The sequence below is a fragment of the Pleurodeles waltl genome, chromosome 8 (genome assembly GCF_031143425.1).
Source record: "Pleurodeles waltl isolate 20211129_DDA chromosome 8, aPleWal1.hap1.20221129, whole genome shotgun sequence".
In the NCBI taxonomy this organism is placed as follows: domain Eukaryota; kingdom Metazoa; phylum Chordata; class Amphibia; order Caudata; family Salamandridae; genus Pleurodeles; species Pleurodeles waltl.
The window spans coordinates 1,526,451,084-1,526,463,422 of record NC_090447.1 but is presented as its reverse complement, the minus strand read 5'-3'; positions in this window follow the sequence as shown (position 1 = coordinate 1,526,463,422).

The window sequence follows — 12,339 nt, the reverse complement described above, 5'->3', positions numbered from 1 at the left end:
ATGATAGAATCTAACAAGGTGTTCTAAATTTAAAAAAAGTGCATTTCTTTAATATAAAGATGCTTTGACATTAATATGTTTTATTATAGGAATACATACTGAAAGTGATAGTTTTTAAACATGAACTAGAACCATTCCTGTCCTTGTCCCCACACTGGTGACCGTGCCATTAGTGACCCAAGAGGCTAGACAGTTGTAATGTGAATCCTGTATGTGGCCCAAATTATTATAGAGCAACATTGTAGTCTAGGAAGTAAAAAACAACAGGTTTTTGTACAGCTGGTATTCTGAACACACACATTTGAAAGTGCTTTCATTCCTGATTATGAAGAAAAATTTGTTTCGGTGAAATAAAATATTTGCCTAAGGTCACACAGTTTCAGCATGGAAGCCGTGATTTACCCAGAATCTCTGGCTTCACTTTCTACAAATCAGACAGTAAATGTGTTTCTATTTGTCTTTCCTTATGCTAAGGTTTTGTTTTTTTATCTCTGAGCATTTTTCTGCAACTTTTATATAGTGCAAACTGTACCTGAAGATCGTGCAGTGCTTTATATGTGCATCACTTACATTACACAGGGTCACTGTCTTGTTTTTATAATCATGAGCCAGAGTAATTCTTACTGCACACACTCACCGGGGACTGGGTGCGCTCTTACCTGCAGTGAAAGTGTCCGAGATCCTCACGGTTTCACTTCTGGATGCTACCAGCCCTGCTCCGATCTCAAGAGAAGCGTTTGGAGCCCCAGGATCCGGCACAATGATGTTGAAATGCTGCTGGGCTCGGGAGATGGGCTCAAGAGAGTGGCTCAGGGGTTGGGCTGGGTGTATGAGGGTAAGGCCAGGCTTAGCTGGCTGTAGCTATTGGGCACTGCCTGCCACAGCACTCACTAATCGTCATTAGTCACTTACTGGAACTGCAGGGCAATGGCACACTGTCTGCCAGTACCACGAGGTGGTGAAGTTGCCCCATGCCTCTGGAGTGGAGGCTTGAAGAGGATGATCTAAAGCCCGGGCCGAGGAGGGGGCGGGTGGGCTGGCCAATATATTTATGTTGGGGCCGTCATTGGTAGCGCTTTTTCACGCTACTAGATTGACGGCCCTGCGACCCAAACACCAGCTGAGGTCTTAGCTGTCTGCAAGCATGCGGTGAGTTGTCAGTTTAGAGTCCTCCTCCTGGTTGTGAACGCTGCCTGCCCCGCATCACGTGATGTGTGTGCACAGCCTCAGAATAAGGCTGACATGATAAATGCTGCTAATGGCACTTTAAAAATAAAGAGCCAGGAAGCTGAAGTAAAATCAACTACAGCAGTAAGGCGCCGCCCCAGCTTTAAAAAAATGCGCACAACGAGCTTATATACGCCCAAAAAATAGTCACCCGCCAATTGAGTTTTTTATCGCACAAATGGGAAAAATGTCGCCCATTTGTGCGGGAAATAGCCCAATCTGGCAACACTGCCCGGAAAAGGGAACCACGTGCCTCACAGTCTGAAAATAACTGGAAGAAACAGATGACTAGGAAGAGCCACAGGACCTAGAGTGTCTCCTGATGGACTCGAGGGACCAGCTGTGACCAAAGGAAAATGTAGTGAAGTTGTCATCCAAGAAGAGATCCAAGCTGACACAAGTAGATTGATTTGAAGTAGGTTTATTTCCAGTTTGTTGTATAAAAGAAACTTCATCCACCACCAAGTACAGATCCTTCCTTCTCTTCCTCTCACTGCCCTCCAGACTCTCCGACATTCCAAATTCCAGAGACTCTAAGAACATCAAGGAAACCAGGGGAAGCAGTGGGAGAAACCAACTAAGATAAATACATAACTAAAATAAACACTATACATATAAAGAGAAGACATACTGAGATAAACACAATAAATAAATATAGAGAATACCACACCATCTTCCCCCTAAATTATAAAAGAAAATATATATTCTTACACCTTCACAACTCTATTCAAATTCCAAATACGCCCATCATCCACTTTGATAGCACCTTTGAACACCTTGGTAACTTTAAAGATTTTACTGTAACGAGAAAAGGTTGCACAATTTCTCTTTGGTAACTTAATTCTAACAGAATCACCGACTGCAACAACAAGAGGTTTGACTGCTTTACGAAGATCATATGTCAATTTCCTTTTTTCCTGTAAAATCTTATCATTGGTTACAGCTAGTTCTTTAATTATCTCGTAATTCAACTCTTTACCAACATATTTATTCACCCATGAAGGATTTATGCTTGTATTAGGCACTCTTTTTTTGAACAATACAAATGGAGATTGGCCAGTACTGGAATGCGGCGTATATCTATAACTCTCAATTTTAGATTTAACAGCTTCTATCCAACTACGCCCTGTTAATCTTGCCACTTGAATAGTTTCCTTCAACGTCCTGTTAAAGCGCTCAACCATCCCATTGGTTTCAGGATGATATAGAGCACTTTTCTTATGTAATATACCTCTAGATGCTAAAAACTCGCACATGTGCTTAGAGGTGAATTGAACACCATTATCCGTAATAATACATTTGGGATATCCTTCTCTAGAAAATACTCCTGAAAGAAAATTAGTAATTGACTGAGAAGTTATGTCTGAGGTAATCAAAATTTCCGGCCAACGAGACAACATGTCCATAACAACAACAATGTACTTAGAAACTGAACCGCACACAACAGGACCCATAATATCCATTGCAACATCCTCCCACACTTCATTAGGAATTTTCCTGATTTCTAAGGGACGTGACCTACACTTGAGAGTTTTATCAGCAAATTTGCATACCACACAATCGCGAACAACTCTTTCCATCGCCAAATCCATTCTCGGCCACCAATAAAATTCTCTCAACCTTTCCTTTGTCTTGCAAATACCATGGTGACCCAAATGAGCTAGATGTAACAACCTTTCTCGTAAACCAGAAGGAGGTATTAATCTTCCACTCCTAAAAACCAAACCATCCTCAACTGAAAGTTCATTCCAAATTTTTTTATACACATTCTCTTCATCACAGTCAGCAGGAACATGATTAGATTCAATCAAATCCCTTACCCGTTTTAAACTGGCATCATTATTAAACTCCGTCAACCACTCATCTTCCGTGATACAACCATCAGTCAAGATGCACACTTTCACATTTTCATCCACCCACCATGTGCTACAATCTGTATCTTGGTCCCAACCAAAAGATCTTAACCTTGACAAACAGTCGGCAGTGCGATTCTCGCATCCAGGGACATATTTGACAGAAAACTGAAAGTCTTGTAGACCAACAATCCACTTGCAAATACGTGAAGAAATACAATCTAGCCCCTTCTTATCAAAAATTTCTTGTAGAGGCTTATGATCAGATTGCACCACAAATCTAGATCCCCACAAAAACTGTTTAAATTTCTTTATAGCCCAGTAGATAGCTAGTGCTTCTTTTTCAATGGTGGAATACCTTGACTCAGCGCCCCTTAACGCCCTGGAAGCAAATGCAATTGTAACATCCTTACCATCATACTTTTGCTTAAGAACACTTCCTAAACCCTTATCCGAAGCATCAGTTATAATCCAACAGGGAAACCCTGGGCGAAAACTGTTGAGACATTGAGCAGAGGATAGCGCATTCTTTAAATCCTCAAATTCTTTCTTGCAGGCCTCAGACCATACAAAATCAACACCTTTCTTGAGTAACTCTCTAATGCAGCAAGACCTACTGGCAAAATTGGAAATAAATGTGGAATAAAATTCTGCCATGCCTAAAAAAACTTGCACATCTTCTCTTTTAATTGGATCCGCAAAATTAACAACCGTTTTAACTAAATCCTCTTTAGGTTTAACACCTTGAGAAGAAATTACATGCCCCAAATACGTGATATCTGAACATGCAAACTTGCATTTTTCTCCCTTGAGTGTGATTCCCTTACTACGAAAAATTTTCAAGACTTCCCTAACTTTGGATAGATGTTGCTCAAGAGTATTAGAAAAAACAAGAACATCATCTTGAAAAAATCTAACACCATCAATTTTTCCAAGAATATGATGCATTAATCTTTGGAATACAGAAGCAGCAGAGCACAACCCAAATGGCATCCTATTAAACTTGAACACACCAAAGGGATTGATGAATGATGTCAACAATTTTGATTCTTCACACAATTGAACTTGGTGATAGGCTGAACTCAAATCTAATGTTGTAAAATATTTAGCCTCTCCTAAAAGACAGACCATTTCATTGATGTTAGGTAATGGGAATCTGTCTTCAATCACAGCTTTGTTGAGGTGTCTAAGGTCCACACAAAGCCTAATATCCCCTGATTTCTTTACCGCAACAACAATGGGAGCAACCCATTGTGCAGCCTCAACTTCTTCAATGATGCCTTCAGATTGTAACCTTTGCAATTCAGACTTAACCTTGTCTTGTAGGGTGAAAGGAATTTTCCTTACTTTGCACGCTACAGGCTTGACACCTTCCTTAAGACAAATACGATGTTTGTATCCTGTAATGCACCCCACTTTAGAAGTAAATACATCAGAAAATTCACCAATTATGTCGTCTTTGATACTACAAACATTTTGAACTAACACCTGAGGAGTAGAATTGGGATTTAATATAATCCCAAGCATCTTCTGATGTGGCCAACTCAGAATCGTGTCACCAATAACTGGAACATATATTTTCCCTGTAATTGTATTTCCTTTAAAGGTTATAGTGGCTTCAAAGTAACCCTTGAGCTCAATAGGTTTTCCACCATAACTGTAAGGGATGATATCAGGATCCAGTAGAGAAACCTTTCCCATAAAATGCTTGTTGAAATCCGAAACTGATACTAAAGAAAGTTTCGCGCCTGAATCCATCATCATAGAAATAGATGTTCCATTGACATCCACTAAATCCGAAGGGTACTGACAACTATTATTAACGACACAATTAACATCATAAATAATCTGAAGAACAAAATCTAGATCGTCATTGCAATCAATTTCCTGAACTTTGACTTTCGACTTATAAAATGATTTGCAATACTTAGCAAAATGTCCCTTCTTGGAACATTTGTTACAAGTAACTTGAATAGCAGGACAGTCTTTACTATTAGCTAAGTGAGTTGTAGAACCACACCTAAAACACATAAGTTTTGCTCTAATGTTTGCTTGAAACTTGTTATTAATTCTTGTATCTAGAACTTGAACTTCCATAGAAACACCTTTGGATTTCCTTAAACTTACAATACAAGACATCGAGTGTTCAACTTGCTTAGCAATGAATAACACTTCATCTAGTGATGGATTATTTTTGACCCATAATGCTTCCCTTATTTTGTCACATTTACACTCAAGCATAAATTGATCTCTAATACGCTCTTCTAAATTTTCTCCAAAGTTACATGATGAAGCTAGTTTGCGTAGAGCTGTGACGAAATCTTCAATAGATTCCTCATCCAACTGCTTTCGTTTCCCAAAATAGTAACGTTGTAAAATAATAGAAACTTTAGGAAGAAAGTGATTGTCCAGTCTAAGTAGAGTAGAATCAAATTCATTCAGAGAGTTGTCACCATCCGCAGCATCAGATGTTGTTATTGCAGGTAAAGTTTCCAATATTTCCTGTCCCTCCGCACCAAGACAATGATGTAAAACAGAAGTCTTTCTTTCAGAGGACAGATTGCTGCCACAGACGCGCATGTATGTCAGAAAAACCTTCTTCCATTTTTGCCACGGTATAGGAGGTTCTCCAGGAAGAACAAGAAAAAATGGTGGAGGTGTAATGTTCTGCATTATTGCAGAGAAAAGAAAAAAAAATAACAATATAACAAAGAAAATCACAAATGAAATAAAATATCCTGGAAGAATTAAACCGTAACAATGACCAAAGTAGAGCAGACAAACATTGTTTCAGAAGTTTAACAGAGAGATTAAACTATACTCATTGTATAATAATTTGCATTAAGAGGAAGAGAAAATAAAAATATGCGTGTCTTCAATACATTTTCATATTCTCCTGTGGAGAGTATTTCCCTTGAGTGAAGCCGAGTAAACAAACAGCGTGTGTTCCTTTGAGCGCGGCAGGGAACGAAAAGCACGCGTACACGTTGCTGTGGCAACACAGTCAAAACAGCAAATGCAGGGCGCGCGTTTCTATTTCTCTTGAGTGCGGCCGGGTAGAAAGATGGCGTGTGTTCCTTTGAGCGCGGCTGGGAACAAACAGCACGCGTACACGTTGCTGTGGCAACACAGTCAAAGCAGCAAATGTACAGCGCGCGTCTCCAGGTGCACGAGATGAGGAGACAGTTGACACACGCTTTGTTTATAAATAAACACAAACAGGAAAGCTATGTGGCTCCAAACAGGTTGAAGAGAGAAAAAAATAATTGATGAGCCACAGAAAATGAAAAAAAAAAATGACAGTACCTTTTTTTTTTCCTTTAACGCTCGAAACCGAATAAATAAAGGTGTTGAAGTTTCCTAGGTAACAGTTTCAGAAGTCAGCATCCCATCCTCGTCGCCAAAAATGTAGTGAAGTTGTCATCCAAGAAGAGATCCAAGCTGACACAAGTAGATTGATTTGAAGTAGGTTTATTTCCAGTTTGTTGTATAAAAGAAACTTCATCCACCACCAAGTACAGATCCTTCCTTCTCTTCCTCTCACTGCCCTCCAGACTCTCCGACATTCCAAATTCCAGAGACTCTAAGAACATCAAGGAAACCAGGGGTAGCAGTGGGAGAAACCAACTAAGATAAATACATAACTAAAAGAAACACTATACATATAAAGAGAAGACATACTGAGATAAACACAATAAATAAATATAGAGAATACCACAGAAAAGCCTTAAATGGCGCATCTCCCTGGGCACGGTCAGCAGCGGTGTGTCTGTCCATCCAGAGATGCTCCCACTGCGGTGGGGACCGCTGTTTTCATCAAACATGGTGTTATTTCCGACCTTCTCTTGTTTTTTTTAATCCAGCTCTCTGTCTGCCCCTTTTCAGCGTCTGCTAATAGGAGACCGGCCGATGATGGTAGTTATTGCTGACAAAAAATCTACACTTGTCGTCCCACACCCCGGCATTTGCAGTATTTTGTGGCACACAGCAAGTTGCACAAATCAAGGAAAAAACATGGACTGGAGCAGCGCATCACACACGGATCTGAGAAACTGGCAGCTGTGCCAGTAGCACCCTGCATTGAAGCAGGGTGGTGCCTGAAACCAGAGAGTGCAGATTTTAATTTGGCAAAAAATCCTCTGCTTTTTCACAGACTGAATTCCAGAGTTAGAGGTGGCACCGGGGATGGTGGTGAGGAGACACAAGCAGATTAAGTGACTTGCCAAGAATCACACGATGTTGAGCTCACACCGAGATTGGAGCCTGTCCTGCAGCTTTGGCTGTAGCATCGGATCCGTTCCTCAGACCTTGTTAAAATGTAGGCGACAGAGGAACTTAACACCTCAGCCTGCAGCTGCCCTGTTGCTCTCCCCTATTTTGTTGGCCCAGCGACTTTGCAGAGCCAATAAAAGTATGACTAGACTCATTTATTTTAGTTCTAATTTTAAAATCGCAGTATTTTTACAGAAGTGCCGATTTCACAATATTTCTGCACTTAATAATATACTGGGGTTGTCTGGATAGAGTCTTAACAAATACTTCTTCGTTACGAGCATCTCGGATTAGTTGGGATAGATATTTCTTGGACTCAGTAAAATCATTCAGAAATTAACAGCTATGAAAAATAGCACCTACTCTTAATCTCCATCGTAAAATTAGGACTTACTTAGGAGTTGTGGTCTATCCACATGTACTAGCATCAATTGGGCATTTTTTTCCAACCCAGGGCCAAAATTTCTCAAAACGGGGATGGGGCCTGCGTGCCCCCCTCCCATCTCCAGAGCTATCACAGCCCCCAGGGAGCCCTTGCCAACATTTGACAAAGAGGGTAAGGGGGGGGGGGACATGCCCCCCCCCCTTCCATTTCATAATAATAAAAAAGGCTGGGGGGAAGGGGTCCCCAGGAGCTAGTAACTCTTGGGGAGGGGCACCACTTGATCCCTCTCAACTTTAAAGAAGGCAGTGTGTGGCAGGTGGGTTGGCTTTACATATGGTAATTAAGTATTACTTTTACATTAAAAAAAGAAAAACGTAGAAATTCACTGGAAAGAACAAAGGTTAAAAGAACGTTATAGTTAGGTGTGATAAAAAGATGTTTTTGTTGGAACACGCACCCCTCCTAGAAATTCACTGAAATAAATCAAAGGTTAAAGTAATGTTATAATTAGGTGAATAGCGTTTTGAACAAAAAAAAAAAGAACAGAAATTACCCAGTTATTGTTAGCACAGCTAACTATAACTTGCTCCCCCACCATGCACTGCTTATGACGTCACATTTGACATCACTCATATGTTCTATGAGACCATTTATGACATCACTGATGACATCTCAATGACATTGCTGCAGGAATTAAATTTTAGTGCTCCATTTTGGTTTTCCCTCTCAGGTTGGCATATTTTTTTAAGAAGGAGGGTTTTATATGTCTTTACTAACTCAACAAAATGCCATGTACGTGTTTCTTTAGTAAGACGTTTTTGTTCTGTAGTGTGCACATTTAGTGGGACAGATATTAGAACGCAATGCCCTTACTTGTTTTGTGCCCGTAGGAGACAACTCTTTTCCACCTGACTGACTAAGGATGTTTTGTATGTCTCTGGTCAAATGTGATAAGGCCGGTGTCTTGTTATTTAAACAATGCCTGCTCTGAATTTGGAGAGAGGCACTTCACATCCATGTTATCAAGAGGAGTTGAGACAGGCCATTTGCCACCGAGACAGACTGCATTTGTGAATGCACTGAGGCTGGCTTTCCGAGACAAACGCCAAGGTATGGGATTAGATCATTCCAACAAAGTCTGGCAGAATGCTCTCGTTTGGATAGGACTCATAGCACTAGGTAGGAATAACTTTACTTGCAAAACAATATGTTTGAATTATTTGTAGTTTTCACCATTACAATAATGCTTGTTACAGTAATATTTATCATCTGTCTAACCATCATAGTTCGTGTTTTATTTACAAAGATTAGACATATGTAATAAATCCTTGAAAAAGTATTGTTTTTTTCTTATCTTTGTATACATTTGGGTATCCAAAAGTTTAATATGAAAGTGTAGATCTGTTTCCACAAATTCCTTGGGGAATCAGAGTGCTTATGTTCGAGGTTACCAACAACATCTATTAGTCTGGAGGTTTAGGAGTTTAGATATGGTACAATAAGCTAGCCGAACCAACATTTACTGATTATATATGAGGACTCAGTCCCCGTATTATGAAGTTTTGTTGATCCAAATACACAGTTCTACTAAATTGGTAGAAACCGGGCAATATCATTGATGACATCACCGATGACATCATCTAGGCTTTGTTTTTGCACATCTTTCTCTATAAATTAGTATGGCATCAGAGGCCTGGAAGTAGGCACAGAATAGCTCAGAAGAATAGGAGGCATCATTAATACCATCACAGATACTATAATACTACCTCCCTAGGTGCAGAAAGCATGGTTGTGTGCAACATTGACCCTATGCAATACACTTCTCGGGTAGCCTAGTTTACATTAACAATCAACAACAGATATATGGGAAAACCGTATTGCACGCAGTGTTCAATATGTATACAGCTGTTCAGAGAAAGCCACGTTCTTAAAAATACTGAACATCTGTTTCAAAATGAATGCCCTACTACGAACATCTTTCATTTGTATCAAACCCGACAGTCACCGATCCTACATTGGGAAAGAAGTTGATGTTGTAGTTGGACTCTCGCTCCTACGCGAGACTGCTGGTTTAGGCATGACAGCACTTTTGTTTCTAGGTGACTAAGCCATTCCTACAACAAGTCGCAACTATCAGCCCAACCCTCCTGGCTCACAAGCAGTACGTCACCAAAACTCAGATAGAAAAGGTGTTTTCTGGCAGCCTTACGCATGGACTCTAGATAGTGACATCTCAGGGGAGTCATGGTGTAACAGAAGTTACCCTTTCCTCTCGTTAGCAATAAGTCTCAGTCACACATGGGCAATGAATGCGATGCAGGAGTTTTGAATACATTTATTGAAAAGACTGTAATCTACGATAAAATGCATGAGCTGCAATGATTAGGATAATTAACAATAATATAAGCAAAATTATGAAAATTAGAGTTGTGAATATAAAGCTCCCCACCATCTCCCAATAAACTTGAGATACACAATTCCTAGCATAGAAAGCCTAATCTCTACCCTAGTCAGAGCTAGGTATGCTAATCTGCCAATACCATGTCCACGGAAGCGCCCCTAACCCTTGTTACCTTGGAATGAGGTCTCTAGGTCAGACTCTGTAGTGACACAAAGGCTGAGTTCTGCAGCAAGGTGACGTGTAGCATAGATGGCATCTGGAAGGAACCCCTCTAACGGCCTTGTCTGTGTGAGATGTATTTATACAGATCATGTATGATTGCTGACACAGGTATGTTCCTAAACAGCTCATAAGGAGACAGACTTGTGTGGCAGCAATTATATAAACAATCCACAACAAGTGTACATTATGTTCCTATCACAAGTAAGTGAGAAAGGGGCACAATAACAACACTTACGTACATCACTGATCATGGCGCCTTCTCAGAGTGGCACTGATAATGCAAATCAAAACATCTTCATAAACAAAGGGGGCCATCTTAAAATAAATAATAAAATAAATGGAATAAAGCCGAGCAGGCTAAGTAGGTTAAAAGTCACTAGGTGACGGGGGCACAGGCCTGCAAGCCAAAAGCTAAGCTAAACTCCGGAGTCCCAGTAAAACTAAAGATGGAGTCACCACAATATGAGTAGAGAAGAGGGTACTGAAAACAGTATTCACTCTGTGGAGAGAGTTTACTCTGTACCACACTTTTGCAGACAGTGAAACTCTTATGAGAAATACACTATAGAGTATTAAAAAGTATCTACTAAGAATAGTGTACACTCTGTGCAACACTTCTCAAACAATACACTATTCATTTAAAATAAGCAACATCAGAAGGTGCTGTCATCAATGACGTCATAAATTATGTCATAGTAAGTCATGAGTGATGTCATATGTGAGGTCATAAGCAGTGCATAGCGGAGGCACAAGTTAGCTATAAATTTTGAATTTCTCTTTTTTTCTAGTTCAAAACGTTAATGTTGTCACTGACAGTCACCTAACTAACGTTACTTTAACCTGTTTTTTCAGTGAATTTCTAAGGTTTTTTTAAAGCAAAAACAGATCTTTTCATCACAGTTAACTATAATGTCACTTTAACCTTTGTTTTTTGCAGTTAATATATATATATAATTCACTGAAAAAAACAAAGGTTACAGAGACATTATAGTTAGGCTTACATTTTAAACGTACAAAATCTTAGAAATTCGCTAGCTATAGTTAGTTATCTCAACTAACTATAACTCGTGCCCTAAGGTAACTAAAACTCTCGCCCGCGCCATGCAGTTTTTTCATCAAATATTTTACTGCAAATATTACATTGACATTATCAATGATGTAATCAAAGATGTCATAAGTGCCATAATTTGTGGGTAATTACCAGTGGATGGCGAGGGCTCAAGTTACAGTTACCTCAGGCCACCCCATCAGACAAACTATCTATTTCTTGCCCAAAGTCAGTAAGGTTATCCAGAACCCACCTGAGCAACTAATCTTGAGTTCTATTTGACAACACATCCAGATTTATAGATATGTTTTGTTTTCCTATGTACCAGCATTGCCCTACTACCTTACATAATCAATGGACTTCCTCAACAGGATAAATGGCATCCCTTGCAAGCAGGGGTATTTGATGGCCACAGTGGATGTGGTGGCTAAATATAACTTCATAGAACATAAAGATGGTTTGAAGGCATGGAAATATTTTCTGAGGTCATGGTCCATCAGTCTTTCAGAACATACAGAGATGCCTTTGGATATGTTACAGTATTGCTTAACGCATAATGCATTTCTGTTTGACAACACCTGTTATCTACAGAAGAAAGGGACAGCCATGGGGAAATGTTTTGCTCCCACCTATGCCAACATAACCATGGGGTGGTGGGAAGCAGAGACGATCTGGACGGAGCAAAACTCATATATCCTGGAACACAGAATATTATGGGTACGTTATATTGACAACTTATTTTTAAGCTGGGAGGGAGAGGAACCGGATCTGGTGAACTTCATTAAATCTCTGAACAATAATCCCCAGACGTTGCAGTTTACCCATACTATAAGAGTCACAGGAATAACAAACTTGGACATAGAAGTTTATATCCAGGACTGCAAAATGTGCACCAGCATTCATAGGAAGCCAACTAGCAGCAACAGTTTGT